Below are 26,799 nucleotides of genomic sequence, written 5' to 3'. Positions count from 1 at the left end.
GGATCCCCCCCCCTCCGTCCTCGTCTCACACCCTGCGATGCAGGGATCTCCAAAGGCGCCTTGCGTCCCCCCCTCTTTCTATCTCCTTCCTTCCTTCTCTCTCTCTTTCTCTCTTTCCTTCCTGCTCTCTCTTTCTCTTTCTTTCTTTCTCTCTCTCCCGTCCTTCTCTCTCTTTCTCTTTCTATCTCCTTCCTTCCTTCTCTCTCTTTCCTCCTTTCCTTCCTTCTCTCTCTATTAATCTCTCTCTTTTTCTCTCTTCCTTGTTTTTTCCTTCCTTCTCTCCCTTTCTCTCTCTTTCCTTCCCTCCTTCTCTCTCTTGCTCTCTCTTTTTCTCTCCCTTCCTTCCTTCTCTCTTTCCTTCCTTCTCTCTCTTTTTTCCTTCCTTCTCTTTCTCTCTCTTTCCTTCCTTCCTTGTTTGCTTCCTTCCTTGTTTCCTTCCTTTTTCTTCCTTCTCTGACCCTTTCTCATCTTCCTTCCTCCCTCCTTCCTCCCTCCCCTCCTTCCTTCTTTCCTCTGTCTCTTTCCTCTCTTCCTTTTCCTCTGTGACTCTTTCTCATCTTCCTCCCTCCCTCCTTCTTCTCACCTCCTCCCTCCTTCTCTCCCTCTTCCCCTCTCTTCCCTCCCTCCCTCCTTCTCACCCCCTCCCTCCTTCTCTCCCTCCCTTTCTTTCCTTCTTTCCTCTGTCTGTTTCCTTCCTTCCTTTTCCTCTGTGACTCTCATCTTCCTCCCTTCCTCCTTCTTCTCACCCCCTTCCTCCTTTTCTCCCTCCCTCCCTTTCTTTCCTTCTTTCCTCTGTCTCTTTCCTTTCTTCCTTTTCCTCTGTGACTCTCATCTTCCTCCCTCCCTCCTTCTTCTCACCCCCTTCCTCCTTCTCTCCCTCCCTGTTGCAGGTGGACCATGGTGCCCGAAAAGGCCGCCTCCAATTAGAGGAAGGACTCAAGGCCGCGTGGCAAATTGCTCCATATTGTTCAAAAATGAAACAGCTTTGGATGATTAACCTGCTTGCAAAAAAGGGGGAAAAAAAGGAGAAAAGGCCAGTTTATCCTTTTACAAACCTATCGTGGCTGAAATTGTGGCCGGAATCTCTCCCAGTATCCACACTCCCACTGCCCAAAAGAAAAGGGGGCAAAAACCCCCTCTGGACATAATGACTGTCCTTTCAGCGCCCGAGCAGAGAAACCTTTTCAATGGGCTGAGAGTAAAAACAAAACAAAACAAAATAAATCTCATTTTCCTTTCTCTCTGGAGCTTCAGAATTTAATTGCAACCATCAGGGAGACTTTTGTGCTCCTGCCACTTCTGTCTCGTCCCCTGATTTCCGAATATTGTTGTGGAGTTTTGCCTCCCCTGCTGCTTTTAATACTGTTGACGCTCTCGATTGGCCTTCATAGATCCCCCCCTTTTCCCCTCTCTTCCTAATCACCGACTCTAATTGATTTGTAGACGTCCAGAGAAGGGCCAGTGTGGGAGGCCGCGAAATCAGAGCACAACAAACGAAATGCGACGATGGGAGGCTGGACGATCCAGCAAGATGCTCTGCGCTGGTGCAGAAAGGACACTGCCCCCCCCCAAAGGCCAAGCCAAGAAATTTAAAAAATATAGAAAATTAAGAATCACTGTCCCAGCTGAGAGGCCTTCACTTTCCTTTCCCCTCTTTCCCTTTCCTTCCTTTCCTTTCTTTCTTTCTTTCTTTCCTTCCCTTCCTTCCTTCCTTCCCTTCTTTCTTTTCCTTCCCCCTTCCCTTCCTTTCCCTTCCTTCCTTTCGTTTCTTTTTGCTTCCATTCCTTCCTTCCCTTTCCTTTCCTTTCTTTCTTTCCTTTCTTTCCTTCCTTCCTACCTTCTTTTCTTTCCTTTCTTTTCCCTTTCCCTTTCCCTTCCTTTCCTTTCCCCTTCTCTTTCTTTCTTTCCCTCCCTCCCTCTCTCCCTCCCTTCCTTTCTTTCTTTCCTTCCCTTCCCTTTCCCATTCCCTTCTCTTCCTTCCTTCCCTTTCCTTCCTTCCTTCCCTTCCCTTCCCTTCCTTCCTTTCTTTCCTTTCTGTCCTTTCCTTCCTTCCTACCTTCTTTTCTTTCCTTCCCTTTCTTTTCCCTTCCCTTCCCCCTTCCCTTCCTTCCTTCCTTCCTTCCTTCCTTCCTTCTTTCCTTTCCTTCCCTTCCCTTCCCTCAACCTTTCCCTAATTTGCTGGCCTCTACAATCTGTGCCACCACTTCCCCTCTGTGAGCAAGTCTGCCAAGAAAGGGGCTTCAAGCGGCTCGGTTTGAAAGAGAAGCCGCCTTCTTCGGTGCCGGCGAAGGCTCTCTGGCCCGCCTTTCATCCCTCCCCAAAGTCCGCGGTGCGCAGCTTCTGTGCCACATCTTCCATTTTCTTCCTCCGCGCGCCAGCTGCGTCTCCTCTATTGTTAGGGGTATCAAATGGAGAGGCGCATTTATTCCGGGGTTTCTGTTTTTATTCCAGAGATTAAAAAAAGCAAAACCTCGGCGACAAGCGACGGTTATTTTCTGGAGGGGGCAAAAAAGGCAAGATTGCCAAAGAGTCCGCTCGGGCCTTTGTTTGAAAGCGGCTGCCTCGCTTTATAACCGCTGCCAAGGACGGGCAGCGCATTGAAACGCATCCAGAGATTTGCAAGGGACGGGGGGGGGGAGGCGTATTTTTTGGCGTCGGTGTCGATGAACAGACTGGCTACCCAGCACGGCTCTGCGGTACGTGTCTGGAAGGGAATCGATGGGCCTTTTCGCGGCTTCGCACCTGACGTTTGGGTCCTCTCCCGCACGCAATATAATTGATAGGGAATGCTATGCAAATAGAGGCTGCTGATTTTTGTTAAATCCACCGTTGACCTCTCCCGATTCCTAAGAGGTCAGTAAGGGGCGTGCATAAGTGCACCAGTGTGCCTTCCATAAGTGCACCAGTGTGCCTGTCCTAATTTTTCTTTATATTTTTTTACTAGTACAGTGGTGCCTCTACTTACGAACTTAATTCATTCCCTGACCAGGTTCTTAAGTAGAAAAGTTTGTAAGAAGAAGCAATTTTTCCCATAGGAAGTAATGTAAAAGCAAATAAGGCGTTCGATTGGGGAAACCACGGGGAGGATGGAGGCCCTGTTTCCTCGCAGGAGATTCTGAGATAGGCACCATAGAGGCTCCTCCCCATCTTTTCTGGCCCTGTTTCCTCCCAGTAGATTCCTAGAGAGGCCCCACGGAGGCTTCACCCTGCCTTTTCCGGCCCTGTTTCCTCCCAGGAGATTCATAGAGAGGCCCCACGGAGGCTTTTCCCCGCCTTTTTCCAGTTACAGTTTCAGAAGCTCAGGTTTGTAAGTGGAAAATGGTTCCTGAGAAGAGGGGGGGGGGGGAAATCTTGAACACCCGGTTCTTATCTATAAAAGTTCATAAGTAGAGGCATTCTTAGGTAGAGGTACCCACTGTATCATGTATATGAATATTATTATATCTAACGTTTTTTCTTATTTTTCTTTTTACTGGTATCATGTATATAAATATTATATTATTTATATCTTTACATACCTCCAATATGTATTTGACAAAGCAAATGAATGTATTTGTATTTATTAGATTTGTATGCCGCCCCTCTCCAAAGAATGAATGAATGAATGAATAAATGGAGGAGTAAAATAGGGCAGTCTTAACCAACGCTTATGGATTTCTGGCTGGGGTCTTTTCACACCAGTAATGGGGGCGGAGAGAAGGAGACCCTTTTGTATGCAGGCCAGGTCTTCTTAGATGTAGACTCCAGGGCAGTGATGGTGAACCTTTTTTTCCTCGGGTGCCGAAAGAGCATGGGCATGCGCTATTGTGTATGTGCAACTGCCCACACCCATAATTCAATGCCTGGGGAGGGCGAAAACACCTTCCCCCGCCCCCTGGAGGCCCCCTAGAGGCTGGAAGTGGCCTGTTTCCCAACTTCTGGTGGGCCCAATAGGCTCATGTTTCACCCTCCCCAGGCTCCAAAGGCTTCCCTGGAGCTGGGAGGGTAAAAACTCCTTTCCCATCCCCCTGGAGGCTCTCTGGAAGCCAAAAGCGCCCTCCCAGAGCCTCTGTGCAAGCCAAAAATTAGCTGGCTGGCACACACATGCACGTTGGAGCTGAGCTTGGGCAACGGCTCGTGTGCCAGTAGATATGGCTCCACATGCCACCTGTGGTATCTGTGCCATAGGTTCGCCATCACTGGTTTGGGGGGACGTTGAAGAACCGGGATGTATTGCTTTTATCACTGTTGTGAACCGCCCCGAGTCTACGGAGAGGGGCGGCATACAAATCTAATTAATAATAATAATAATAATAATAATAATAATAATAATAATAATAGTGATGCACGAGAAGTTTCCTTCCCTGTCTCTATTTCTGCTTTGCCTCCACGCAGCAAGTTTGAAGGGAGGGAGGCCAAGCGCTTCGTTAGCAAAGACAACCAATCGAAAGAGGCAGGATGCCCACTAAGCAAAGGAAAAAAATATGTCCAGAGGCAGGAGAATCACCCAAGAAAGAAAGGGGGGGGAAGTCACACACACACACACCGGGGTCATTTCTAATGTTCCCGTGAAGAATTGGAGACTGTTTACCTACCTTGGCTTACATGCCTTAGCTTACACTTTGTTTAATTTGTTTGTATTCCCACCTTTATTGTTTTTATAGAGAAGAATTTAGGGGTCGTGATTTCTGACTGTCTTCAAATGGTCGAACAGTGCAGTCAGGCGGTAGGGAAAGCGAGTAGGATGCTTGGATGCATAGCTAGAAGTATAACAAGCAGGAAGAGGGAGATTGTGATCCCGCTGTATGGAGCGCTGTTGAGATCACATTTGGAATAATATTGTGTTCAGTTCTGGAGATCTCACCTACAAAAAGATATGGATAAAATTGAACGGGTCCAAAGATGGGCTACAAAAACAGTGGAAGGTCTTAAGCATAAAACCTATCAGGAAAGACTTCATGAACTCCATCTGTATAGTCTGGAGCAGTGATTTTCAACCTGTTTTGAGCCACGGCACATTTTTTACATTTACGAAACCCTGGGGCACATTGAGGGGGGGGGGGGGGTAAAAAAAGTTTGGACAAAAAAATTATCTCTCTCTCTCTTCTTCCCCTTTGCTCTATTTCTTTCTCCCTCCCTCTTTCTCTCTCTTCCTTCCTCTTTCTTTCTCTCTCTCTCCGTCCCTCTTTCTTTCTCTTCCTTCCTTCCTCTCTTTTTTGCTCTCTTTCTCTCTCCCTCCCTCTATGTCTTTCTCTCTCTCTCCTTCCTTCCCTCTCTCTCTCTCTTGCTTTCTTTCTCTTTCTCTCTCTTTCTTTCTCTTGTTCTCTTTCCCTCTCTCTTGCTTTCTTTCTCTCTCTCTTGTTCTCTCTCTCTCTTTCCCTTTCTTGCTTTCTTTCTCTCTCTCTCTTGCTTTCTTTCTCTCTTGCTTTCTTTCTCTCTGAGCTTCGCGGCACACCTGACCATGTCTCGCGGCACACTAGTGTGCCGTGGCACACTGGTTGAAAAACACTGGTCTGGAGGACAGAAGGAAAAGGGGGGACATGATCGAGGCATTTAAATATGTTAAAGGGTTAAATAAGGTCCAGGAGGGAAGTGTTTTTAAGAGGAAGGTGAACAAGAGAACAAGGAGGCACAATCTGAGGTCAGTTGGGGGAAAGATCAGAAGCAACATGAGAAAATATTATTTGACTGAAAGAGTAGTAGATGCTTGGAACAAACTTCCAGCAGACGTGGTTGGTCAATCCACAGGAACTGAATTTAAACCTATATCTCCTATATCTTTCTTCTACGTATTCCTATATCTCTTCTTCTATTCTTTCTTAGATGTATTTTACTATATGAGTATATCCTTGATAACCTCCATAATGAATTTTACTATGTGTATACACACTAAAACCCTCATTGTGTAATGGACAAAATCAATCAATCAATCAATCAATCAATCAATCAATCAATAAACAAACCTGCCTGGGACAAACACAGATCCATCTGAAGATAAAATACAGGAAATCGTATAAGGGCAGACGAGATGGACCTGGAGCTTGTTTCCTGCTGTCAGTCTTCTAGGTTTCTATTTCTTAAACATGACTTGAATTCACCGTCTCCCACTAATTAGCCCAGAGTTACCCAGCCAACCTTTATGCCTAAGGCAGGACTTGAACTCGCCATCTCCTGGTGACCATCCCAAAGTAACCTAGCCCGTTTTCTTATCTAAGACAGGATTAGGAGCCTCGGTGGCGCAGTGGTTAGAGTGCAGTGCTGCAAGCTATTTGTGCTCATCACCGGCTGCCAGCAGTTTGGCAGATCGAATCTCAGTAGGTTCCAGGTTGACTCAGCCTTCCCTCCTTCTCAGGTGGGTCAAATGTGGACCCAGATTGTGGGGAACAAGAGGTTGATTCTGTAAACTGCTTAAAGTGGTCTTTCTTTCTTCCTTCTTTTTCCTTCCTTCATTCCTTTGTTCCTTCCTTCCCTCTTTCCCTTTTTTCCTGCCTTCTTCCTTCCCTTCCCTCCTCTTTCCTTCCTTCCTTTCTTTCTTCCTTCCTTTTCATCTTCCTTTTTCTTCCTTCCTTCCTTCCTTCCTTTCTTCCTTCCTTCTTTTTCCTTCCTTCATTCCTTTGTCCTTCCTTCCCTCTTTCCCTTTTTTCCTTCCTTCTTCCTTCCCTTCCCTAATCTTTCCTTCCTTCCTTTTCATCTTCCTTCTTTTTCTTCCTTCCTTCCTTTCTTTTTCTTTCTTTCTTTCTTTCTTCCTTCTTTTTTCTTCCTTCCTTCCTTTGTTCCTTCCTTCCTTCTTTCCCTTTTTTCCTTCCTTCTTCCTTCCTTCCCTCCTTCTTTCCTTCCTTCCTTTTCATCTTCCTTCTTTTTCTTCCTTCCTTTCTTCCTCCCAACCTCCCTCCCTCCTCTTCTCCTTCCTCATCCCTTCCTTCCTTTCTTTCCTCCGTTCGCTTTTTCCCTTCCTTCCTTTCCTTCCAACCTTCTGGTGGGGGAGTCAAATGAGGACCCAGATTGTGGGGAGCAAAACTGTGCAGCTGTATATAAATCTAAGGGCTATTGCTATTGCTATGCTCTCTCTCTCTCTTTCTTTTTTTTCTTTCCTTCGTTCCATCGTTCCTTCTTTCCTTTTTTTCCTTCTTTCTTCCTTTCCTTCCCTACTTCTTTCCTTCCTTGCTTCCTCCCTCCCTCCCAACCTCCCTCCCTCCCTCCTCTTCTCCTTCCTTCCTCCTTCCTTCCTTCCTTTCTTTCCTCCCTTCACTTTTTCCCTTTCTTCCTTTTCTTCCAGCCTTCTGAGGGGGGTTGGGGGTCAAATGAGGACCCAGATTGTTGGGGGCAAGAGGCTGATTCTGTCAACCACTTAGAGAGGGCTGTAAAGCACCAGGAATCGGTATATAAGTCAAAATGCTATTAGAACTCACCCCCTTCTTGTGTCTAGCACGGTGCCTTCACCGGTAGACCAAACTACCCTCCCTCCCCCAGCATCTTATCCCCCCTCCTCCCCATCAGATTTTAACAGATTTCGTCAATAAATATGTAAAACTGATACAGAGACATGACAATCACCTGCCTTTATAAAACAACTCTTTAACCTCACTGGAGCCCCTGATATTTTTGGCACCCCCAAAGTGAGGATGGGTTGTTGGAATGCATATCCCAACCCTGCAACTCATACAGAGACACCCCAGTCAACCTCTATAAACCAGCTTTCTTTCTTTCTTTCTTTCTTCTTCTTTCTTTCTTTCTTTCTTTCTTTCCTTCCTTCCTTCCTTCCTTCCTTCCTTCTCATCTTCCTTCTTCCTTCCTTCCTTCCCATCTTCCTTCTCATCTCCCTTCTCACCTATCTTCCTTCCTTCCTTCTCATCTTCTTCTATCCTCCCCCCTTCCCTTCCTTCCTTCTATTTTCTGATCTCTGCAAGGTCTCGGTCTCTGAGACCCTCCCCCCCCGTCCTGACCTCCACCCCAATCTCCAGTGGGAGGCTTTGCACCAGGGACAGGTTCTTGGGTGAGTCTGCCTCTTCCTTCACAGCTGGTTCAGACACCTCCTGGTCAGGACCCAAAGAGAGAGAGAGAAAGAGAGACAGAGAAAGAGAGACAGAGAGAGAGAGCAAAGCAGCCTGCGGGCAGGTGTCACCTCTGCCTTTGAGCGTTCTCTCCTCGCGTTGCCAAGCAATCCAACAGGGGCAGCGCGTTACCTCTGGCTGCGAAACCACCTTTGGTTTCCAAGCAAAGGATTGCAACTTATAACCGCAGGGCAGGCAGAAAACCAAGACAAGCCCGGCCTGTGATTTCCCTGACCCAAGCCCTGCGGGGGTGGTGGTGGTGGTGAGGCATGAGGAGCCCGTAGAGGGGGCTCCCTTCTCTGATGCAGAGATCAACCCTCCCTGACAGCCTGACAACCGGACCCTCAGCCTTGTCAAGCCGGTGCAGAAGTTGGTGATGAATCCACGGCTTGCCACACTATCTATTTGGGGCCTGGTGTTGATGGGAACTTGGGTGGGGGGATTTTCACGATGCAGCCGCAAAGCATTATTTCGAAGGGTTCAAGGCCATCCCATGCCCACCCACCTGGGCGGAAGGGTTAGGGTTCAAAACTGAATACCCTACGAAAGTAGACTAACAATCCTGGGTCTAGAAATAATAATAATAATAGTAATAGTAATAGTAATAGTAATAGTAATAGTAATAGTAATAGTAATAGTAATAGTAATAGTAATAGTAATAGTAATAGAGCTTTTATTAAGACTTACAAAGTGGCGCTCAAGGCGGCAAGATGCGCGTACCATGCCGCCTTGATTGCATCAGCGGAATCCCGCCCGGCCGCTCTATTTAGGGTGACCCGCTCCCTTCTTAACCAGGGGGGAGTTGGGGAGCCCTTGCAGAGTAGTGCCGAGGAGTTTAACATGTTTTTCGCTGATAAAGTCGCTCAGATCCGGGCCGACCTCGACTCCAATTGTAATACAGAGTCGACTGACAACGAGTCAGTCGAGGTGACTGGGGCACGTACTTGTCCACCTGTCTGGGAAGAGTTTGATCTGGTGACACCTGATGAAGTGGACAAGGCCATTGGAGCTGTGAGTTCCGCCACCTGTTTATTGGATCCGTGTCCCTCCTGGTTGGTCTCGGCCAGCAGGGAAGTGACACGGAGCTGGGCCCAGGAGATTACCAACGCTTCCTTGGGGAGGGGAGTTTTTCCAACACTCTATAAAGAAGCGCTCGTGCGCCCCCTCCTCAAGAAGCCTTCCCTGGACCCAGCCGTACTTAACAACTATCGTCCAGTCTCCAACCTTCCCTTTATGGGGAAGGTTGTCGAGAAGGTGGTGGCACTCCAGCTCCAGCGGTCCTTGGAAGAAGCCGATTATCTAGGTCCCCAGCAGTCGGGTTTCAGGCCCGGTTACAGCACGGAAACCGCTTTGGTCGCGTTGATGGATGATCTCTGGCGGGCCCGGGACAGGGGTTTATCCTCTGTCCTGGTGCTCCTCGATCTCTCAGCGGCTTTCGATACCATCGACCATGGTATCCTTCTGCACCGGTTGGAGGGGTTGGGGGTGGGAGGCACTGTGCTTCAGTGGTTCTCCTCCTACCTCTCTGGCCGGTCGCAGTCGGTGTTAGTGGGGGGTCAGAGGTCGGCTCCGAGGTTTCTCCCTTGTGGGGTGCCTCAGGGGTCGGTCCTCTCCCCCTTGCTATTTAACATCTACATGAAACCGCTGGGTGAGATCATCCAAGGACATGGGGTGAGGTATCATCAATATGCCGATGATACCCAGCTCTACATCTCCACCCCATGCCCAGTCAACGAAGCGGCGGAAGTGATGTGCCGGTGCCTGGAGGCTGTTGGGGCCTGGATGGGTGTCAACAGACTCAAGCTCAACCCAGATAAGACGGAGTGGCTGTGGGTTTTGCCTCCCAAGGACAATTCCATCTGTCCGTCCATTACCCTGGGGGGGGGAATTACTGACCCCCTCAGAGAGGGTCCGCAACTTGGGCGTCCTCCTCGATCCACAGCTCACATTAGAAAACCATCTCTCAGCTGTGGCGAGGGGGGCGTTTGCCCAGTTTCCGGTCACAATTCAAAGTGTTGGTTATGACCTTTAAAGCCCTTCATGGCATCGGACCAGAATATCTCCGAGACTGCTTTCTGCCGCACGAATCCCAGCGACCGATTAGGTCCCACAGAGTGGGCCTCCTCCGGGTCCCGTCAACTAAACAATGTCGGTTGGCGGGCCCCAGGGGAAGAGCCTTCTCTGTGGCGGCACCGGCTCTCTGGAACCAACTTCCCCCGGAGATCAGAACTGTCCCTACTCTTCCTGCCTTCCGTAAACTCCTCAAAACCCACCTTTGCCGTCAGGCATGGGGAAATTAAACATCTCCCCCTGGGCATGTTTAATTTATACATGGTATGCTTGTGCGTGTGTCTGTTAGTATATGGGTTTTTTTAAATCTTTAAATATTTTAATTAATTATATTATTTATGATTTGTTTTCACTTGTTGTGAGCCGCCCCGAGTCTTCGGAGAGGGGCGGCATACAAATCCAAATAATAAATAAATAAATAAAAATAAATAAATAAATAAATAAATAAATAAATAGTGATAGTGATAGTGATAGTAATAGTAATAGTAATAGTAATAGTAATAGTAATAGTAATAATAATTTAATAATAATAATTTAATAATAATTTATTAGATTTGTATGCTGCCCCTCTCCGAGGACTCGGAGCGGCTCACAACAATAAAACATCATGTACAAATCCAATGTTAAAACAGTCTTTAAAAAACCCTATTAAAACAGTCATACAGCCCAAACACACCATCCATAAAGTCAAAGGCAGCTAAGGGTCTATCAATTCCTCCATGCCTGGAGACATAGATGAGTTTTCAAAAGTTTGCGAAAGGCAAGGAAGGTGGGGGCAGTCTTAATCTCCGGGGGGGAGCTGATTCCAGAGGGCTGGTGCTGCCACAGAGAAGGCTCTTCCCCTGGGTCCCGCCAGACGGCATTGTTTCTTCAACAGGACCCGGAGAAGACCCACTCTGTGGGACCTAATCGGTCGCTGGGATTCGTGCAGCAGCAGGCGGTCCCGGAGGTATTCTGGTCCGATACCATAATGGGCTTTATAGGTCATAACTAACACTTGTGACCGGAAACTGATCGGCAGCCAGTGCAGGCTGTTGAGTGATGACGAAACATGGGCATATCTGGGAATGCCCATGATAGCTCTCGCAGCCGCTTAGAACTACGACACCTAAGACACGATCTAAGTATTGCCCACAAGATCATATGCTGCAACGTTCTACCTGTCAATGACTACTTCAGCTTCAACCGCAACAACACAAGAGCACGCAACAGATTCAAACTTAATATTAATGGCTCCAAGCTTGACTGTAAAAAATATGACTTTAGCAACCGAGTTGTCGAAGCGTGGAACTCATTACCAGACTCAGTAATGTCAACCCCTAACCCCCAACATTTCTCCCTTAGACTCTCCACGATTGACCTCTCCAGGTTCCTAAGAGGTCAGTAAGGGGCGTGCATAAGTGCACCAGTGTGCCTTCCATCCCCTGTCCAATTTTCTCTCCTTTGTCTCCTTTCTCTGTTCTTCCTTTCATATATCTTCTCCTCTATTTTTATATCTTTTCTTCTATCCTTTTCTCTCTCTATATTACTACATGTCTATTCTCTTCAATGTGTATTGTGTATTGGACTAACTGAATGAATGAATGAATGAATGAATGAATGAATGAATGAATGAATGAATGAATGAATGAATGAATGATTTAGTTTGGATGTTACCTGGAATCTTAACAACACTTTCCATTCTTGTTCTGACCCAGCTGCCCAAACACGGCCAACCCCTTGAAGTGAACTCAAAGATTCCTTTATTAGGAGCACCGGCAGATGCAGGAAAAATGTTTCTCTCTCCCAAATGCAGGCTAACAAGTCTGTCCATTAGGGAAAGGAATTGTTGCCTGCCACGTCTATTCATCTCCACCCACTGCCTTTTGTCCCCAGAGCTTGGGGGGGGCTTCACTAGCAGCAGTGGCTCTTCCATCCTGGGACCATAGATTCCCCCTGCTCTCCTCTCCTCTGCCTTCTGTTTCTCAGGCACAGGACCCAGCTGTTCCTCTTCTTCCTCAGGCAGTAATGGGCAGCCAAAACTTCTACTGCTACACTGTGGGTGTGGCTTATTTTGTGGGTGTGGCTTCATGGTCATGTGACTGCAGGCTATGAGATCAGGTGGGAGTTGCTTGAACGAGCATCATCGTTCAAATGAACTGTTAAGTCCTCAACTTACACCTTACCGGTGTTGCTAGCTGGAGTGACAATTTGCTTCACATTTCCCACACTGTCCGTCCTGGGTCGCCCCCCACCATCTCAAGCTGGGTAGCTAGGCAAGTGGGTGCTGCCAGAAGCATAAATGCTGCCAGCACAGCTTCCACCCATGGCTTCTGCTTGCACCTCAGGTGGGAGATGGCCGAGTGAGGCTGGAGGGGAGCCGGGCAGAAGAGAGGGAAGCTCGTCCGAGGCCAGGAAGGAGGAAAGAGGAAAAAAGCAAGGAGCCCAGACACAGCAGCAGTGGGGAAAAGGAGAGCCGAGCAGAGACTGGTAATCCAGGAAGTGACAGCCGCCGATCAGCTGGAGCTGCGCATGGATCTTCATTTCCGCCGGTGGAACTGCATTCCACCCCATCCTGCCTGCTGCCCACCCCTGCCTCCAGGCGTTGAGGCTGTGGACTCTTCATCTGAGGGCATATCTCTCTCTCCCTCCCTCTTTCTGCAAACTCCATTCTCTCTCCCCCTTGGAGCTCTCAGGTTGCTGAGTTTGACTCCCATACCACCACCTCCTCCTCCTCTTCCTCCCCTTCCTCTTCTCCTCCTCCTCCTCTTGCTCCTCCTTCTCCTCCTCCTCCTCTTCTACCTCCTCTTCTTTCTCCTCCTTCTCCTCCTTCTCCTCCTCCTCTTCCTCCTCTTCCTCCTCTTCTTCCTCCTCTTCTTCTCCTCCTCCTCCTCCTCCAATTCGACTACTGGAAGGGCTGGTGGCCGACAGGCAACAACAGTTCCTCTCCATTCTGTCCTCTGACCTCTTTCAGGACCTCTACTCCTGAACTTTGCAGCAGCAGGGATGGAATACCACACAGCGATACCCAAACACATCCTTGGGCACCGCAGGCCCAAGTCGTTCCCTTCCTTCTATCCCACCCCTGACATTTTGCTTGTCAGCATTTCTCTACCTCCCCCCCCCCCACAATGGAAGAACCTTCTTTACTTTTAATCTGCCACGGCGGGGAGAATGAACACACGTGGCCGAGTTTAATTAACTTTATTGATATTCAGAAATTAAGAGAACGACGCAAGGTAAATTGCTCATTACAAACCATTAAACGGACACAGCAGGCATCAAGGAGACAGCCCGTCCTGCTTTTCCAATTAAGGGGGGGGGGCTTCCTCCTCTTGTTCTTTACCCCTCCCCCAAAGCTAAGGGGGGCATTTTAAGGGGCTGCCCAGATTGGTCTCTTGCAGGCAGGACCCTCTCGCTCTGCTCTTTCTATGGGAATGTGGCTTGGCTCACTTTCCTGAAGAGGTCGTGCCTCCTGGATGGGCTGCAATTTAGGCACCTGTCCTCTCTGAATCTCTGCCCGTTTGGTGGGGGGCAGTGTTGTGGTTGGTTCACAGCCAGGTCCTCTGCTAAGGATCCGAGGCCGTCCGAGCATCGGAGACCCGTGTGGCTATTGGAGGATTCAGACCATCAGGGGGAAGGAGAGATGGTTGCTGAAGGCTCTGGACAGATAGAGGTGGAGGCCACTGCAATGCCCGTGGAACCCCCAGCTAGGGCCTCGTCTGGGTCAGATGAGGAGGGGGCGATTAATTAATTAATTAATTAATTAATTTATTGTTAGAGTTGGAAGCAGGAACCCTATAGCATCCCAGCCAAATGGCAGTCCAATTTCCTCTTTAAAATGTCCAGAGTATTGGAGTTCACAATGTCCGCTGGTAGGTTGTTCCACTAGTTGATCGTTCTGACCGTCAGGAAGTTCTTCCTTATTTCCAGGTTGAATCTCTCCTTGGTCAGCTTCCAGCCGTTGTTCCTCGTCCGGCCCTCCAGTGCCCTGGGGAATAAAGTGATCCCCTCCTCTCTGTGGCAACACCTCGTATACCCGTAGACTGCTATCATGTCCCCTCTGGCCCTCCTTTTCTCTAGGCTATCTATGCCCAGTTCCCTCAGTCTCTCTTCGTAAGTCTTGGTTTCTAGACCCCTGATAATTTTGGTTGCTCTTTTCTGCACCTTCTCCAGAGTTTCAATGTGTTTTTTGAAGTGTGGTGACCAGAACTGAATACAGTACTCCAGGTGTGGTCTGACCAGGGCGTAGTAGAGTGGTATTAAGACTTCCCTGGTCTTGGAATGTATTCCCCTGTTGATGCAGCTTAAGATTGTATTGGCTTTTTTGGCTGCTGCTGCACATTGTTGGCTCATGTTTAGTTGATTGTCCACCAAGACTCCGAGGTCTTTTTCGCTGTCGCTACTGCTGAGAGGGGTTTCTCCCAGGCTGTATGTGTGTCCAGGTTTTTTTTTACCTAGGTGAAGGACTTTGCTCTTGTCGATGTTGAACATTATGATCCCATCCTGAATGTGTGTGCGTGAATTATGAGTGTGAGACAGGAACAGCTGCGCAGACGCAGGAAGAGGTCTTGATCACAGCTGAGAGCAATAGGGAATTCTGCAGCGTGCATAAAAGGGGAGGTATTTGTGGGCGTGTTCTTTGCAGGAGTTATCGTTCGTGGTTTAACCGAGAAAGAGAAACAGATCCAGAGTTTTCTCTAAACCAGCATCCCTGCTTTCCTGGAGATTCAAGAGCTGCAATTCAGTGGGTGATGTGAACATAGGGAGAGTGATCCTGGCTAGATGGATTCAGAGATATGATTCTGATGAGAAGGACCGAGGTTGGAAGCCAGAGCTGAATGGGCAAGCAATAGCAATAGCACTTAGACTTATATCCCGCTTCCTAGTGCTTTCACAGCCTTCTCTAAGCGGTTTACAGAGACAGCCTCTTGCCCTCAGCAACATGGTTCCCCATTTTACCCACCTTGGAAGGACGGAAGAATGAGTCTACCTTGAGCCAGTGGTGAGATTTGAACTGCTGAACTTCAGCCAGCAGTCAGCAGAAGCAGCTTGCAGTACTGCACTCTAACTACTGCGTCACCAAGGCTTAGTGAAACTGCATTCAGAGTTTTATCCTCGAGCTGTGCCCCCCCAAAAGGCAGTTTTCTATTTTTGTGGAACACGTTCCTTCAATGTGCTAAATCCTGGTTGGCTTAAACAAGGTTTGTTTTTAAAAAAACGCAACACAAACAATGCAAACAACAAACCAGAGTCAATTAAGCTTGGCAACTGTAGAAAATCTGGATTTCAACTCCCAAAAATCTCCCAACTAGCATGCTTGAAGACTAATGGACCAACTTCCAGAATCCCCCAGACAGCCTGCTTTAAGAGGGGAGGACTCCCAGAATTCCCCAGCCTGAATGCTTTAAGAGGGGAGGACTTCCACTCCCAGTATCCTCTAGCCAGGATGCTTTAAGAGGGGAGGACTTCCACTCCCAGAATTCCCCATTCAGGATGCTTTAAGAGGGGAGGACTTCCACTCCCAGAATCCTCCAGCCAGTCATGCTAGCTGATGAATTCTGGGAGTTGAAGTCCATTCATCTTAAACCCATTAGAGTTGAAAAACAGTAATCTAAGGGGTAGGAAAAAAATTCACGAACCGAACAAGAATCCATCTTAACTCCAGAATCCTTTAAAATTCACCCTGCCCTATTTGCTTCTAATAAGATTTGAAAAATGCAGGTTTGTGGAGTTGTATACAGAATCCATATATTCATGCAAAGAACGTTCAAAACTAAATTATATTATGGAAATGTTAAGGAAATTGGTCCACGAGGCAAAATTGCCAAGGAAATCACTCTTGTTCATAGAAGGATGAGCCAAAAAATGCATTGAACTCTCGACGCATACTTTAAATCAACAACCCCAAATCTTTTGGAGGTTAGTGAACCAAATTTGACATATTTGCAAACACGGAGAACTGAGAAAAGCACAAATTGGATAAGAAATGGAAATGGAGAGAGTCACCCTCCACCCCACACCCACTAGTGAGCTGCCTGGTCCCCAAAATATTCATTTTGGGGTGCATCATTTCCAAATCTTCTGACCGACCCCAACAATTTAAATTTTGGGACGTAAAAGGTTGTTTTTTTAATGTTTCTCCAGTCATGCAGACATGCAATATCATATTGTTCTATTTCCTTATTCAAATTTAAATTGCTATTAGCTAGTACATTCTATAAGCTACTTTCTCTCATCTAATACATTTAGGCCACAGTGCTTCAACCATTATTTTATTCAATCATTAATATTATTTGACTGAAAGAGGTGTAGATGCTTGGAACAAACTTCCAGCAGACGTGGTTGGTAAATCCACAGTAACTGAATTGAAACATGCCTGGGATAAACATACTATATATCCATCCTAAGATAAAATACAGGAAATAGTACAAGGGCAGACTAGATGGACCAGGAGGTCTTTTTCTGCCGTCAATCTTCTATCTTCCTATATGCCTTCAATCTCCAGTACAGTAGAATAATTCACATCCATTTACATTCAGTATTCATCATCCATCAAATGCTGCCTCCTTTTGACTATATCACCTGGATGACCCACAAAAATTGTTCTATTTCCTTATTCAAATTTTAAAAGCTGTTAGCTAATGCATTCTATAAGCTACTTTCTCTCATCTAATACATTTAGGCCGTTGTCCTTCAATCATCTCCATACATCCTTATTTGTTTCGTGTATATTTCTTAACCCTTATTTTATAATAATTGCCCTTTAAAAAGACAAAACCAAATTACTTATCTTCAAACATTAAATATCCTCAAAACGTCGCTACAGAGCACTGCACACCAAGACAACTGGACACAAGGACTGTTTTTTCTCAAACGCCATCACTCTGCTAAACAAAGAATTCCCTCAACACTGTCAAATTATTTACTAAGTCTGCACTACTATTACTTCTAATTATTTCTCATCATTCCTATCACCCATTTCCTCCCACTTATGACTGTATGACTGTAACTTGTTGCTTGCATCCTTAAGATTTTTATTAATATTGATTGTTTCCTGGTTGCTTATTTGACCCCTATGACAATCATTAAGTCTTGTACCACATGATTTTTGACAAATGTATCTTGTCTTTTTATGTACTCTGAGAACATATGCACCAAAGGCAAATTCCTTGTGTGTGCAATCACACTTGGCCAATAAAGAATTCTATTCTATATATCCATTCATATCAACTAAATCCTACATTATATCTAACAACTATTATAACAATAGCAGCACCGAGGGAAAGGCCAAAGCTATATCAATCCTAAAGGCTTAAATCAACTTGATTTATTTCATTATTTATTCATTCTGTTATGTCTTCCCTTCTCAAATCAAAACATATCCAACCACAACATAATAAACTTTTAAAAAGCATATTGTTAATTGACGTAGAGTATTCGGGTATCAATCAGCCTAATTCCATTTCATCAATAACAAAAATTTAACAAAATATTCCTATCATATATCATCATTCTATTTGTTTTCTCACTGTTAATGTAATTTAAATTGATGGATTCATTTATTATTTACTTATCATATTGATATGCTACCTTTCTCGCTATTTATAATGCATATTATAAAAAAGATATTGACAAAATTGAATGGGTCCAAAGACGGGCTACAAGAATGGTGGAAGGTCTTAAGCATAAAACGTATCAGGAAAGACTTAATGAACTCAATCTGTAGAGTCTGGAGGACAGAAGGAAAAGGGGGGACATGATCGAAACATTTAAATATATTAAAGGGTTAAATAAGGTCCAGGAGGGAAGTGTTTTTAATAGGAAAGTGAACACAAGAACAAGGGGACACAATCTGAAGTTAGTTGGGGGAAAGATCAAAAGCAACATGAGAAAATATTATTTTACTGAAAGAGTAGTAGATCCTTGGAACAAACTTCCAGCAGATGTGGTAGATAAATCCACAGTAACTGAATTTAAACATGCCTGGGATAAACATATATCCATCCTAAGATAAAATACAGAAAATAATATAAGGGCAGACTAGATGGACCATGAGGTCTTTTTCTGCCGTCAGACTTCTATGTTTCTATGTTTCTATATATGATGCTCTGGCCAGCATCATTTGTTAAAAAAATTATGTTGCTATGAATCTAACAGAGCCAGGGTCAAAGGAGAAGGATGCTGTAGGGATTCTTAAAACAATAAAATGATTTTAAAAAATGTGATTACACTACAGTAGCATAACAAAAATGAAATAATGACATAACCATCTTTCAGCTGTGGCGAGGGGGGCGTTTGCCCAGGTTCGCCTGGTGCACCAGTTGCGGCCCTATTTGGACCGGGAGTCACTGCTCACAGTCACTCATGCCCTCATCACCTCGAGGCTCGACTACTGTAACGCTCTCTACATGGGGCTACCTTTGAAGAGTGTTCGGAAACTTCAGATCGTGCAGAATGCAGCTGCGAGAGCTATCATGGGCTTTCCTAAGTATGCCCATGTTACACCAACACTCCGCAGTCTGCATTGGCTGAAGTTTTAAGCTTCGTGCTGTTGTAATTGTAGGATTTGGAAATTTCTGCTGACGTTTCGACGAGGTCTCACTCGTCATCTTCAGGCTGGTGTTTCTGTCCTTGTTCTAAGGTGAACACTGCGAGACCTGAGCTGCCTTCCTTCTATAAATACTGGTGGCTGGGTGTTGCCGCGAGACACGGTCAGGTGTGCCGCGAAGCTCCTAGGGAAGCTCCAGCTGGGCGGGGCACTGCCGGTGCCTCCGACCTGGTGCTCCCAGTCGCAGCTGTCCCCCGGCTCCTGCCCGATGCTGCTGTTTTCGGTGCTCTCCTGCTGGGCCCCAAAGAAGGAAGGCAGGAAAAAGGAGACCTTCATTCTTTGCGCCTCCTTTTTCTCGCCTTCCTTCTTTGGGGCCCAGCAGGAGAGCACCGAAAACAGCGGCATCGGGCAGGAACCGGGGGACAGCTGCGAGTGGGAGCTCCAGGTCAGAGGCACCGGCAGCGCCCCGCCCAGCTGGAGCTTCCCTGGCATCGGCGGCAAGTGTCCTTTGGGGCCCGGCGGGAGGGCAGTGGCGGTGGGAGTGGGAGGGTGCCGGCTGCAGCGGCCCCAGGCAGTCGCAGGGAGATGGCAGCGGCGAGACGGAGCTCCAGGGTGGAGGCACCGACGGTGGCGGTTGGATGTGTTGCTGGAGACGTACATGCTAGCGCTGCGGGGCTGGCACTGGCTTGCTGGCTGGGCCGGAGGTGCCAGCCCCACGCCCATGCCCAATGCAGCGCCAACATATACGACATCCAGCTGCCACCGTCAGGGCTCCCGCTTGCAGTCAGCCACTCTGACGCCATCCTTGGCTACTGCCTGATGCCGCTGTTGTCGGCGTGGTAGAAAGAGAGAGAGAGAGAAAGAGAGACATAGCAAGAGAGGCAGAGAGAGAGAGAGAAAGAGAAAGAGAGAGAAAGAAAGAAAGAGACATAGCAAGAGAGACAGAGAGAGAGAGAGAGAGACATAGCAAGAGAGGCAGAGAGAGAGAGAGAAAGAGAGAGAGAAAGAAAGCGAGATAGCTAGAGAGGCAGAGAGAGAGAGAGAAAGAGAGAGAGAGAGAAAGAAAGAAAGAGACATAGCAAGAGAGACAGAGAGAGAGAGAGAGACATAGCAAGAGAGGCAGAGAGAGAGAGAGAAAGAGAGAGAGAAAGAAAGCGAGATAGCTAGAGAGAGAGAGAGAGAGAAAGAAAGAAAGAGAGACATAGCAAGAGACAGAGAGAGAAAGAAAGAGAGACAGAGAGAGAGAGAGAGACATAGCAAGAGAGACAGAGAGAGAGAGATAGCAAGAGAGACACAGAGAGAGAGAGAGAGACATAGCAAGAGAGACAGAGAGAGAGAACGAAAGATAGCAAGAGAGACACAGAGAGAGAGAGAGAAAGAAAGAGAGACATAGCAAGAGAGACAGAGAGAGAAAGAAAGAGAGACACACAGAGAGAGAGAGACATAGCAAGAGAGGCAGAGAGAGAGAGAAAGAGAGATAGCAAGAGAGACAGAGAAAGAGAGAGAAAGAAAGAGAGATAGCAATAGAGACAGAGAGAGAGAGAGAGAAAGAGAGAAAAAAGCAAGAGAGAGAGAGCAAGAGAGGGGGAAGGAGGGAGAGAAAGACATAGAGGGAGGGAAGGAGGGAGAGAGAAAGAGAGCAAAAAAGAGAGGAAGAAGGAACGAGGGATGGAGAGAGAGAAAGAAGGGAAGGAAGGAAGAGAGAGAAAGAGGGAGGGAGAAATAGAGCGAAAGGGAGGAAGACAGATTTTTTTTGTCCAAACTTTCCTCCCCCCTCAATGTTCCCCAGGATTTTGAAAATATGAATAATGTGCCGTGGCTCAAAAAAGGTTGGGAAACACTGAACTAGACAATGGTGCTTGGCAGTGTTGTGTCTACTCCTGTTCAGTTTGGGGATTTTTCAGATTCTGATTCAGAAAGTGGCTATGAATGAGTGGCAGGGCCTGATTTAGAGGCAGAAGAAGTAGGAGACCAACCACAGGACGTTTCTATGGGTTCAGATTCAAGTGAAGGAGAAGCAGATGATAGATGGGTAAATCCTTATTTCAGACGCTTGCAGAGGCGAAGAGAGCAAGTGTCAGGGAAGGAGCGGCTTAATTAATTAAGCAATTAATTCATCACGAACAGGTATCGGCGGAAGAGAAGAGTTGAGTCGTCAATGTGCCATTAAGAAACATGGAGGTTTTTTCAAGCAGCTCCGAATGTAAGCTATGCCTTGTGTGCTTTTAATTGCAGTTTTTATGACTCTGGGCTAACTCTGACTAGCCATAAATCTTAGAATGACTTGTGGAATGTTTTAATGATTTTGAAGTTGCCTTGCATACCGAAGTTTAAGATAAGAGATTAGCGCTGCGTGCCGAGATGATTCAGTGTGGAACAAAGGAAAGAAGAATAAAGATGATGTGGTGTTTTACACATATATGCATTTAGCCATCCTTTATTCCAATTATCAGTGGCCTTAGCCGGGGACCAGAACAGGCAGGACCTAGGGGAAGGGCCTTCTCTGTGGTGGCTCCAACCCTTTGGAATCAGCTCCCCCAAGAGATTCGCACTGCCCCCACCCTTCTCGCCTTCTGAAAATGTTTAAAGACCTATCTGTGCCACCAGGCTTGGGGCCATTAGATCTCAGCCCCCGGCCAATGAGTGTATATGTCTTGCTGGGTGAATGGGAACGAATGATTTTATTATTTATTTATTTATTCATTCATTCATTTATTTATTTATTTATTTATTTATTGGATTTGTATGCCGCCCCTCTCCGTAGACTCGGGGCGGCTAACAACAGTAATAAAAACAGCATATAACAATCCAATATTAAAACAGTTAAAAAACCCTTATTATAAAACCAAACATACACACAGACATACCATGCATAAAATTGTAAATGCCTAGGGGGAAAGAGTATCTCAGCTCCCCCATGCCTGGAGGCAGAGGTGGGTTTTCAATGTTATTAGAGTTTTTTAGCGATGTTAATTGGATTTTTAAAGATATGTACATTGTATATTGTTATTGACATGTTGTGAGCTGCCCCGAGTCCTTGGAGAGAGGCGGCATACAAATCAAATAAATAAATAAATAAATAAACAAACAAACAAACAAACAAACAAACAAAATGTATGTGCTGGGACTTTTAAAGAACCCTATTTGCTTTGAGTCCACCCACCCGTTTCCTCCAAAACGAATCCGTTCCAAACTCTTTTAATCTCTCCAAAAGTTCCAGTTTTGCAAGACAACAGTGGGTTGATTTCAAGAAACAGCCGTTCCCAATGCGGGCCACAGCTGGGCCACAGCTGGCACAGCCCCAACAGAAACCCCAATCACCCCTTGTTTTAACATGAACTCCTTATTTCAGATATTTATTATGTTTATATAGCACCCAATTTCAGGTATGGAACTCTTAAAGGCAGTGGACCGTTCTAGCAATAGAATAGAATTTTTTATTGGCCACATGTGATTGGACACAGAAGGAATTTGTCTTTGGTGCAGATGCTCCTAGTGTACATAAAAAGCAAATATACATTCATTTGGAATCATAAGGTACAACACAATGATAGTCCAGGTACAAATAAGCAGATAGATGAATGGACGGATGGATGGATAGATGCACAGATGAATAGATGATAGATAGGGTGGGTAGATAGGTACTGGGTAGATAGATAAGTAGATAACGTAGCTGGGTAGAGAGACAGGGAGGGATAGATAGATGATAGATAGATAGTAGATAGACAGACAGACAGATGATAGATAGGTAGGTAGAGAGAGAGAGAGAGAGAGATAGAAAGATAGATAGATCGATAGATAGTAGACAGAAAGACAGACAGATGAGAGAGAGAGAGAATAGAGGAATGGGATGGAATTTTATTTATTTATATTTTTTGTCCAATACACAATAATACACAATGAAGGTTATAGTGGATATACAGTACTCGAAGTAAAGTACTGTATATCAAGGAAAGAATAGAAGAAAAAATATAGGAAAAAACATATCAATGAGAGAATAGAAGAAAAGAATAGGGATAGAAGAGATGAGATATGAGATACGGGAAAGACTATAGGACAGGGGACGGGAGGCACGCTAGTGTGCTTATGCACGCCCCTTACTGACCTCTTAGGAATCTGGAGAGGTCAGCTGTGGAGAGTCTAAGGGTAAAATGTTGGGGGTTAGGGGTAATGAATTCTACTCTACTCTACTCTACTCTACTCTACTCTACTCTACTCTAGAGTAGAGTAGAGTAGAGTAGAATAGAATAGAATAGAATAGAATAGAACAGAATTCTTTATTGGCCAAGTGTGATTGGACACATAAGGAATTTGTCTTTGGTGCAGATGCTCTCAGTGGACATAAAAGAAAATATACATTTATCCAGAATCATGAGGTCCAACACTTAATGATAGCCCGGGTACCAATAAGCGTCATACAGCCATTTGTGGGAGGAGATTGGTGATGGGAACGATGCCCTTAAATATTGAAAAAGAAATGAAAAGTATAAAGAAAGGGGTGTGTGTGTGTGTATTCAAAATCCCCCCCGGTCCACAGACAAGCATTCCCCCCCCTCCATATCTCCAGGCATGGGGGAACTGAGACACCTCCCCCAGGCTTTTATATTTTATGTTTGGTATGTGTGTATTGTATGGTTTTAAATGATGGGGTTTTATATTTTTTTAATATTAGATTTGTTCCATTGTAATACTGTTTTTATTATTGTTGTGAACCACCTCGAGTCTTCGGAGAGGGGCGGCATACAAATCTAATTAATAATAATAATAATAATAATAATAATTATTATTATTATTATTATTATTATTATTATTATTATTATTATTCTGCAGGCTCCCCATTTCCATGGGACCCTCCGAGCCTGGACGACAAAGCAGGTATCCAGGGTTCTCTGGAAGGTCAGTCAGGGTGGCGTGAGACGGTCAGCCTGGCTGCTTCTGAGAGAGAGAATCTGCCCTGTGGGCTGCAGACTCCCTGGGTGGCCGGGCTCCCTTGGCAACAAGGTGGGGTGTGGATCTCAACACTCACAATTCCCCAGCCAGGGAGAAGGGAGGGATGGAAGAAAAAGGGGGAAAGGAGGAAGAAGGAAATTAAAAAGGAGGAAAGCAGGAAAGAAGGAAGGAAGGAGAGAAGGAAGGAAGGAGAATGAGAAAGAAAGAAAGAAAGAAGGAAGGAAGGAAAATGAGAAAGGAGGAAGGAAAAAAAGGAAGGGAGGGAGAGAAAGAAGGAAGGAAAACAAGAAAGGTGAATGAACAGTGGGAAGGAGGGAAGAAAAAGGGAAAGGAGAAAAGAAGGAAGCAAATGAGAAAGAAGGAAGGACCAAAAGGAGAGAGAGAGAAGGAAGGAAGGAAAACGAGAAAGGAAGAAGGGAGGGAGGGAGAAAAATGAGCAAGAAGGAAGGAAGGAAAATGAGAAAGAAAGAAAAAAAGAAAGAAAGAAGGAAGGAAATTGAGAAGAGAGAAAGGAAGGGAGGGAGAGAAGGAAGGAAGGAAAGGAAGGAAGGAGGAATGAAGGGTGGGAAGGAGGGTAGAAAAAGGGAAAGGAGGAAGGAAGGAAATAAGAAAGGAGGAATGAAAAAAGAAGAGAGAATGAAGAAAGGAAAATGAGAAAGGAGGAAGAAAGGGAGGGAGAGAAAGAAGGAAGGAAAACAAGAAAGGAGGAAGGGAGGGAGAGAGAAAAATGAGCAAGAAGGAAGGAAGGAAAATGATAAAGAAAGAAAGAAGGAAGGAAATGAGAAGGGAGAAAGGAAGAAAGGATGAAAGGAAGGGAGGAAGAGAAGGAAGGAAGAAAAACAAGAAAGGAGGAATGAGGGTTGGGAAGGAGGGAAGAAAAAGGGAAAGGAGGAAGAAAGGAAACGAGAAAGGAGGAAGGACAAAAAGGAGAGAGAGAGAGAGAAGGAAGAAAAACTACAGATGTGTGAGAGGAGGGGCTCCTCCCTTCTTCAACCCTCCCTGGGACAGAGGCCGACTCCTTCCTCCCCTACCAGCTTCAAACTTCCTCCCCGTTGATGGGAACTGGAGCTGGGCTAAATTCTCCGGGCCTTTGTGCCTCCTTGGCGGAAAACCTTCCGGCTTTCGTGCAGAAAATCCCTACGGAATCCCCGGAAAGAAGCGGCTTTTCCCCTGCTTCTTCGTGGGAATCTCCTTTCGATTGGTGGCCCCAAGGTCTGTGTCGAGGTCTCCCTCCAAGGATTCCTCTTCGCCTCCTGCCCCCTCTTCTCACCCTCCTCCGTCACCCAGGGTTACCTCTGCGCTGTCACAAGCAATGAGTAAACACCACCGAGGTGGCTTAATCTGCAGCGACAACCAGGTGAGACTTAAATTGCGCCCCAGATACAGCAGTGATCGGTCTCATTCAGACAATGATGAATCCGCATGCAGACGGGAGGTTGGACAACTAACCTTGTGGTGCGACCGGAACATACTCAGAACCACAGAAATGGTGGTAGACTTTAAGAGAAGCCCTCCCATCCTACCACCTCTCATAATTTAATTTAATTTTTAATTTAATTTGTTAGATTTGTATGCCACCCGTCTCAGGAGTGGTATACAAATCTAATACAATGGTGCCTCTACTTACAAACTTCATTCGTTCCGTGACCAGGTTCTTAAGTAGAAACATTTGTAAGAAGAAGCAATTTTTCCCATAGAAATCAATGTAAAAGCAAATAATGAGTGCGATTGGGGAAACCACAGGGAGGGGGGAGGCCCTGTTTCCTCCCAGGAGATTCCTAGAGAGGCCCCACGGAGGCTTCTCCCCGCCTTTTCCGGCCCCGTTTCCTCCCAGGAGATTCCTAGAGAGGCCCCACGGAGGCTTCTCCCTGCCTTTTCCGGCCCTGTTTCCTCCCAGGAGATTCCTAGAGAGGCCCCACGGAGGCTTCTCCCTGCCTTTTCCGGCCCTGTTTCCTCCCAGGAGATTCCTAGAGAGGCCCCACGGAGGCTTCTCCCTGCCTTTTCCGGCCCCGTTTCCTCCCAGGAGATTCCTAGAGAGGCCCCACGGAGGCTTCTCCCTGCCTTTTCCAGCCCTGTTTCCTCCCAGGAGATTCCCAGAGAGGTCCCATGGAAGCTTCTCCCTGCTTTTTCCAGTTACAGTTTTGAAGACTTAAGTTTGTAAGTGAAAAATGGTTCTTGAGAAGAGGCAAAAAAAATTCTATTCTATTCTATGCTATGCTATTTTATGCTATTGCAAATTAATGTGGCCCTCCATTGGATAACAAGGGGAGGTAAGAGGAGTAAATGCAGGGGTGGCCGTATCCCGCATGGCCCACCCACTCCTGTCCGTCCACCCACCTACTCACTCACTCCCCGCCTTGCACCAATGGCTCCCTGTGGCATCTACTCTGGAAAAATCCAGGCTGGCGACGACGGCAAAATTGCAACCCAAGGAAACAGCTTCTGCGTCTCTCTTGGCAGCCCCAAAAGGTGCCGTCTGCAGAATACGCCGTTTGTTCTGCAGGGGGAAACCGGTTTTCTGCATTACATGCGATGTACAGTCTCTTTTTAGTGAAGTCCTGTTAATTTAGATAGATAGATAGATAGATAGATGGATGGATGGATGGATGGATAGATAGATAGATAGATAGATAGATAGATAGATAGATAGATAGATAGATAGATAGATAGATGATAGATAGAATTCTTTAGCAGAGGAGAGAACAGCAGAATGATAGAATAACAGAATAGCAGAATGGGAGAATGAGAGAATGGCAAAATGAGAGAGTGACAGAATAGCAGAATGACAGAATGACAGAATAGCAGAATAACAGAATTGGAAGGGACCCTAGAGGTCTTCTAGTCCAACCCTCTGCTCAAACAAGAAACTCAAGAGATTACTATTGTCTTCCTATTTCCATTAGCCTTGAGTTGCTGGACTCTCAAAGTTCAAAGGTCAAGCCTAGGCACTTTGAAATTTCCACCCAGAGTCTCTCAGCTGTGATGGGCAGCTAAAGGAATTGAACAAGCGAACTTGGGAGAACTACCGCCCTTTGCTTAAAGCACAGCCCGGCCGAGAGACCCCGACCCCAGCAGAGGGTTTTTAAAGGCTTTTCCAACCTGGTGGTGATGGGGAATATCCGGGTCTCTGGCTCTCTGTTCTGGGCCTAGTGGTTCCTTTCCAGCCGGGACCCTACTTGCTTTCTTCACACACACACACACACACATCACACACACACA

The sequence above is a fragment of the Erythrolamprus reginae genome, chromosome 1 (genome assembly GCF_031021105.1).
Source record: "Erythrolamprus reginae isolate rEryReg1 chromosome 1, rEryReg1.hap1, whole genome shotgun sequence".
Classification (NCBI taxonomy): domain Eukaryota; kingdom Metazoa; phylum Chordata; class Lepidosauria; order Squamata; family Dipsadidae; genus Erythrolamprus; species Erythrolamprus reginae.
Note: the sequence above shows the minus strand (reverse complement) of the source record.